General features: G+C 43.3%; 1 protein-coding gene across 1 annotated transcript in view; it reads right to left on the bottom strand.

Moving 5' to 3' along the window:
* The window catches only part of LUZP1 (leucine zipper protein 1), a 72219-nt gene extending 68756 nt beyond the window's left edge, over positions 1-3463 (bottom strand). The window contains exon 1 of the mRNA XM_083512289.1: positions 3348-3463. The gene's annotated coding sequence lies outside the window, so the exon portion shown is untranslated. The remainder of the gene's footprint in view (positions 1-3347) is intronic.
* Positions 3464-7768: the final 4305 nt, after the last annotated feature.

The raw sequence follows: 7768 nt of genomic DNA, 5'->3' as shown, positions 1-7768 counted from the left end.
TAGAGAGCGGCTTCGAGTCATAGTACATATAGCATTGAGAAAGATGGGACAGTGTCATCAGTTAATTCATGTTACTTCATGTGGACTAGAGGCAAGATGCATGCATTACTTATTTGGAGATTTAACTGCTTAAAGACCCAAGAAAAGGGGCTGGTTAAAAAAAAAAACTCCCCAAAAGACAAAACACTGTTTTGCAAGTGGCAGATAACAGAAAGCAGATGTTGCCCCCATCAAATAGGAGCAATGTGTACATATGGGCCAGATTCACATTTTCTATCACTTGATTATTCAATCCTTGGGACTAAAATTTAGTACACATAAGAAATTCAGCAGCATTTTGGCAACTGAAAACAACTTTAGCAATTGTTAGCATCTTCCATCTATTGTTTTTGAAATTCAGCTCTTAAGGGACACTTAAAAAAAACAAAAACCCTGCAACCTTGTGATTATTATTCCTTTTCCTGTTCATAGAAGGAAAGGGGTGGGAATCTTGCATAAGATTGTTGCTCTGACAATATACACTGCCCATGAGAGTACAGCTGCTCAAATGAGTAATTATTTGCAGAAGGGAGCAGCAAATTGATAGTCAGTGCAAGAAGTGAGTTTGCATATTTCTACTCTTCCCTCCACATCCTGATTTTTAGATTGTATGCTCCTTGAGACAGGGTCTTCTCCTTCTTGTAATTTGTAAAGCACCATCTATATGACAGTTCTGAGTCCAATGGGACTTAAACCCAGGTAAGCAGGTAAGCCCTGGATCTCGAGAATGTATTAATACATTACACAAGGCAAGAGGTATACATTGGTTCTTAATACATTTCAAGGAAATGCTTATATCAACCTGTGTGACATAATGGTTGCCACTTTTACACAGATGTTATATACCATGTTGCACTAGTAACGTTTGGAAGCGTGAGACTGTGCGGGACAGGAGAAGATGTTATGGTTATTTCCATGCCAGTGCTGTCTGTCGCCTGGGAGTTGAGGCACTGGAGTAGAAAGTTACAACTTCATTCATCTATCCCATGTGATCTCCCACTTTCAAGCATGACCTGTTTATTGCATAGCTCAATCACACGCAAGCAGCTATCATGCTATACCACAAATGGTGTAAGAATCAGTTGTCAGGATCCTTCCTGTCCTGTTGCAAGTTTATTTTTCTTAGGGTGGCAATAATTGCTGCTGTCATCATGCAGTTTCCTAGACAAGGGATCCAGCCCTAAGGTCTCTCGACTGCCTCTAGGGTCAGATCCTAAGTTGTCTGGCCAAATATCTTCTAATCATTTAGTTCTGGGGTGGGAAAGCTAGTTGCCCTGTGGGTGATTTGAGGAGCAGTCCTTCAGCATCTGCAGGTTCCCCACTCCCTGATTTAGTTAAATAAGTTAAGTACTTGCGGGTCAACTCCTGACATCCAAGAATCATAGAAAAAAAATCAGTGACAAAATTCTAAATATGTAAAGTGTATCTTAGCTTGTATTTCTTTATTTGTTGATATTTTATTTTAAAAAATCAGTGACACGCATTAATATATTGGAAACACAGGTGAGTACCTGAGACAACACCTAAAGCAGCTCAGGTGACTATATAGACACAAGTAAGCCCCAAGCTAAGATGGGGCCGAATATCAGCATTACAACGTAAAAAAAAAGTGTCTGTCTTCCCCCACCCTCCCCAAAAAAAGCCTTGTAGGACTGAACCCCATTGAAAATGTTTATCAAAAACAAGTTATATTTTAGTCTTGGATGCATGCCGTTTGACAATAGATCCTTCTTAAATTGGTACAGAATTTGTTATGCACACCACGATGCCATCATTTCCCAAATTGAGAGATACAGCACCAAGCAGACTTCTTACCAGAACTTTCCCCCGTTCCCTTTCCCTATCGCATATTATATATTCCTTTCATTTACCTTCCTTATCTCATTATAAAAGCTCACACCCTTCCACTCATGTACTGTAATAGCAGACATGAGAGGAGGAGGGGTGGGATGAAGAAGATAATACGTTAGATTTGCAGAGTATTAGAACAATGGCTTTATTCAGCATTGACAGAAGAACGTTGCACTTGTCTTGATGCTTTCTAGTAGCCTTAGTTACATGTTAATAGAAGGTTAATAATAGTTAATAGCAAAAAAGGGGGACTAAAATTATGATATAGAGACTTAATTTGACACTTGTCCCCGCCATCCCAGTATCCCCCATAGTACTGACTGCATGAACTGAGAAGGCATGTCAAAGAGGCAGCTATAATGTTTCTAGAGGAAGGCATTCAATAAAAGGCATTCTGGGAGGCATTCAATAAAAGCAACGTCCTCCCATATGCAATTGTCCCATAAAGTGTCCCAATTTTTATTTTATTTTTAAAAGAACCTATCCAGAAATACAGGTGGGACAGAAAAATGCATTTAAATATTAGCAAATCCAGATCTTTTTGTATGAACTGCCTTGATTTGCTATCCTGAGGTGCATTGTTCCATCCATTGCTAATTCAGCAATATTACTATTTATTTCACTACTTCCCACTCTTGTATAAGCCATGCAACGCATTAGGTGTTTTAGACTGCATTCTCAGTCTGATAGAGGAAAAGATGCTTGAAATGAACCTAAGTATTACTGTAAATGGAAAAAAACCACGGCATATACTCCATAAACTTCAATAAATTCAGTTACATCCATATTACACTGGGTGGATAAGCAATGCAAGGTAGTTTTCTACTAAACCATGCTTGCAGGGTGGGCGGAGTGTATTATTTTATGAAACCACAGAGTTCTGAGAATCTCCCTGGCAAACCTGTGCAGATAACTTAAGCCATCAAATCCAAATGACTTTATAGAGTAGTCCCACTGAAACTTACTTTGATATATACGAACTGAGGACTGCAGCCTTCTTCACTAGGGAGAATTGTTCCTAAGAGTGCAAACCTACCTGAAAGTAAATCCCATTGAAATCTGTGGGATTTACTCCCATGTAAATCAGGATACTATGGTGCAACACATAAACCTTGGGAGGCTTGCTACTGAGTTCGATTGCAGCCCTAGACTCCTAAAACCCATTCGCTTGGAAGCAATTCTCATTGGCGTGTCAGTCACATATAGCTCTAAGTGTGCTGAATCACAGGGTTCTAAATGGCTCATACAGTACTCTAATATCCTGCTCAGATTACACACACACACACACACACACACACACACACACACACACACACGCTACCGTCGTATATTCATAGCATAATGCAGTACAAGAAAGCACAACAGAGAGAAACCACCGGATTTTACAAAAGCCTGTTTTCAACTTGGCAATAGGAAATAAATGGGGGCGGGGTGGGGGAAAAAAGCCTCAATAATACCTGGAAGTAGGGTGAAGAAGTCTTGCTTCTAGTCATGCTGGGGCAGGCTACTGCTGCTGCTGCTGCTTTTGTGAAATGCGGCATTGCACAACGGATCCCAGTATGGAGGCACGGGTGCGCTGCTGCAGTGCAAAATCCTGCCAGCAATTACTTGGTTAAATCTCTGCTCTGCTTGCTGATTCCAAAGGCTCAGCATAATTTCTGAGGAAGGGAAAGACAGTCCCTTCTGACTGCTTTGCCAGCTTTTGGAATCCGGATAATCTTCAGAATGGGCAGGTTAGGAATGCACTCACAAAGCCGGGATAGGACAGCTCTTCTTGCCATGAACTCTTCCCAAAGCATTCAGGCTTCATCCGGAATGAGGAAATGTGCTAGCGCTGGCAAACAGGATGCTCTCCACCATTTGAGGAGCAACGCATCATCACACGCTCCCAATACTTGAAAAAGCAAGGAGCATTTCTTGATGACATATACGGTGGCGATGTTGCAGTTTGGCTTCCTCTTGGCACCTCTGCTTTTTAGAGGATTCCTGGTTTTGAAAAATATAACCATGATCCCATGGCAATTATGAGGAAGTGTGATCAGCATGAGGGCCGCATACAATTCTGGGCAAGATTCCAAGGGCCACATGCTATTGACAGGCAGAGCCAAGGGCGAAAATGAGCAGAACAATGAATGCAAACGCAACCTTTGTACAGTAGGCTAGTTTCTGCCCACATTCACACACACACACACACCCAGCTCTATCTGCCATCAAGCAGGAGGTATTATCCTGATTTAAGGACACATTCCAGCCAGGCAAAAACACTTGGGAGCGCAAAGCAGAGGGGTGTGGCCTGGGGAGAGGGGTGTGGCCTGAAGAGCGTTCCAAGGACATGATAGAGAAGTGTATAGATCCGTATCCGTCCCCACTGCCCTATGAATTCTATGCCTGTCTCTGGTTCAGTTTAAGGAAAACCTATTATCGCATGATCTCTGGTTAACATGCCAGTATAAAGCACCTTCATCCATGTTTGTGGCAGCTTGCCATCCATGCAAGTTGGCACATGGAGACATGTATGCTGGTGTGTGGAATTAAGTAATGAGGTTTGAAAATAGGGGAACCCAGCTTGTTTACTGTTTATCGAAGTCCTTCCCAGCTTCATCGGACTACCCATAACCTCCCCTTCTCAGGATAGCAGAGCCCAGGATGTTAACAGAGAACTACTGGCAGACATTGTTCTCAACCTGCAGAAGATACCATGTGAGCAATTGCAGTTGGAAAAATATACCCAAACCTACGGAGGCTGCAATTCTACCTCTACAGTGGTACCTCGGGTTACAGACGCTTCAGGTTACAGACTCCACTAACCCAGAAATAGTACCTCAGGTTAAGAACTTTGCTTCAGGATGAGAACAGAAATCACGTGGCAGCGGCACAGCAGCAGCGGGAGGCCCCATTCGCTAAAGTGGTACCTCAGGTTAAGAACAGTTTCAGGTTAAGAACGAACCTCCAGAACAAATTAAGTTCTTAACCCGAGGTACCACTGCACTAGTAAATCTCACTAGATCCAGTCACCTTAAGAGTAATGGGATTGGCTGGATGGTACAAATCAGTTTGCGTTTTATTTTTGCTTAGATAAAATGGTTGTGCGGCATTTATGATGGTTGACATGGACCGGGTAAGGTAAGCAGACAGAAAAGTACAGAGATGTGGAAGTATTTAAACAGCCGAATGAAGTTCACATCTAGCAAAGCTCTCAGAAAATGACTCATGTTGGATTGCTGATGTTTTGCAAATGCAGGTCTTCAGCATTTCTACATTCTCCTTACTTGGTTGTTGTCGTTTGCCCTGCCTTCTTCCTTGACAGGACTCAAGGCAGCTTACAGATAAAAACAAGAACCACTAAAAACATAGGAAAAAACCACCATTAAAAACAAACAAACATTAATAGATTGAAAACTATTTATATACAGTGGTACCTCGGGTTAAGTACTTAATTCGTTCCGGAGGTCCGTTCTTAACCTGAAACTGTTCTTAACCTGAAGCACCACTTTAGCTAATGGGGCCTCCTGCTGCTGCCGCCCGATTTCTGTTCTCATCCTGAAGCAAAGTTCTTAACCCGAGGTACTATTTCTGGGTTAGCGGAGTCTGTAACCTGAAGCGTATGTAAGCTGATGCGTATGTAACCCGAGGTACCACTATATATAATATCTGTTTGAAATGTACAGATAATTACAATAAAAACTGCATGGCACCAGCCCTTTCATTGAAAGCGGTCAGTTTTCAAAGCCTGTTGGAGAAGAAGGTCCAAGGACAAGGAGGGAGACAGTCGAGCTTCTCCAGGTAGGAAGTTTCAGAGACTGGGAGCAGCCACTGAGAAGGCCCTTTCCCACCAAGTGGGCCTGTGTGGGTGACTGCACTTAGAGAAGTGTCTCATCTGAAGATCTCAAAACCCCAGCGGGTTCATATGAGGAAATATGATATTTAGGATAGCTTGGACCATAGGGCTTTATAGTTCATAACCAGCCCAGAAACAGACTGATGGAGCTCTTCTGACAAAGGAGTCACCAGCTCCCTATAACCAGGCTTGGTCTGCAATCTGTCTGTAGCTCTTTGAGCCAGCTGAAGTTTGCGAGCACTTTTCAAAGGCAAACCCACATAGAGCACATTACAGTAATCCAAACAGGATGTAACTAAGGCGTGTGTTACTGTGGCCAAATCAGACATCTCAAGGAACAGGCGCCGCTGGCGCACTAGATTTAAGTGTGCAAATGCACTCCTGACCACTGCAGAAACCTGGCCATACAGGTTGCTGCTTCAGTTTTTTGTTCACCACTTAGATATGTTTTGATTATGATGCAGCATATAAATTAAATAAATAAATTACTTATGACAAACACTGGTTCAGAACCAAGACAGCTTCCTTTGATTTAGGTGGAAAGAAAAAATAGAGCCGGGTGTCATCATCATACTCGTGACACCGAACCCTGAAACTTGGGACAACCTCTCCCAGTCCCACCTCTAATTCCCAAGGCAAGATTAATATACCGGTAGGTACGCTGTGAAGCTACCGTAATTCTTTCACCAGTACAAGCTGCTCAATAAAGGAATCTCCTCACTCACATTTATTCAGCCTTCTGGTGGTTCCCTCACTGCAAGAAGCGAAGTTACAAGGAACCAGGCAGAGGGCCTTCTCGGCAGCGGTGCCTGCCCTGTGGAACGCCCTCCTCCCAGATGTCAAAGAAATAAACAATTATCCAACTTTCAGAAGACACCTGAAGGCAGCCCTGTTTAGAGAAGCTTTTTATATTTGATGAATTATTGTATTTTAATATTTTGCTGGAAGCCACCCAGAGTGATTTGGGAAACCCAGCCAGATGGGCAGGGTATAAATATTATTATTATTATTATTATCATCATCATCATCATCATTATCATTATCATTATCATTATCATTATCATTATCATTATCATTATCATCATCATCTCTAATTATATAATAAAAAACAGGACGTGGGTGGTGCTGTGGGTTAAACCACAGAGCCTAGGACTTGCTGATCAGAAGGTCGGTGGTTCGAATCCCCGTAGCAGGGTGAGCTCCTGTTGCTTGGTCCCTGCTCCTGCCAACCTAGCAGTTCAAAAGCATATCAAAATACAAGTAGATAAATAGGTACCGCTCCGGTGGGAAGGTAAACGGCATTTCCATGCGCTGCTCTGGTTCACCAGAAGTGGCTTAGTCATGCTGGCCACATGACCCAGAAGCTGTACGCCGGCTCCCTCGGCCAATAAAGCAAGATGAGCGCTGCAACCCCAGAGTCGGTCACGACTGGACCTAATGGTCAGGGGTGCCTTTACCTTTTTATAATTTTAAAACACAGGTGTGTGCATATGCAATTTAAGATGTATGCAATGGCAGACTGGAAAGTGCTTTATGCCAAATCAAGACTGTCCACCGAGCCCCATATCATCTGCCTAGCAGTGACTCTCCAGGGTCTCAGATCGCTTGCTGTTTGCCTTATGGCCATCCTTTTAAACTGGCGATACCTGGAGTTGAACTAGGGTTGCATGCAAAGCACATGCTGTACCACCACTGAACTATTGTTCCCCCTGTAGCAAAGCAGGGCCAGCCCTCCTGTTTTTGCATCCTGAACCAGTTGCCTCAGGTGGCAGATTGCATACTGATCAAAGATAGGGGTTCTGTGGCTTCAGAGCCAGCACCCTGACATCCTTGGGCAATTGCTGGGCCCCTGCACCCTGACATCACCCACTGATGTAGGCTGCCCTGCCTCCACCCTTTTATGTTTAACCCCAGCCTGGCATTCCAAGCAGTGCCAAGAGCCTGAGATTTTAATTTCCCACAATGCCCCAATACAGCATCGCTCCAGGGTATTATGGGAAATATGAATGGTAGCTAGACCCAGCATCTCAAAACTGCTCA

This window comes from Podarcis liolepis, assembly GCF_965112155.1.
Source record: "Podarcis liolepis genome assembly, chromosome: 7".
Classification (NCBI taxonomy): domain Eukaryota; kingdom Metazoa; phylum Chordata; class Lepidosauria; order Squamata; family Lacertidae; genus Podarcis; species Podarcis liolepis.
This window is presented reverse-complemented; position numbering and strand designations above follow the sequence as displayed.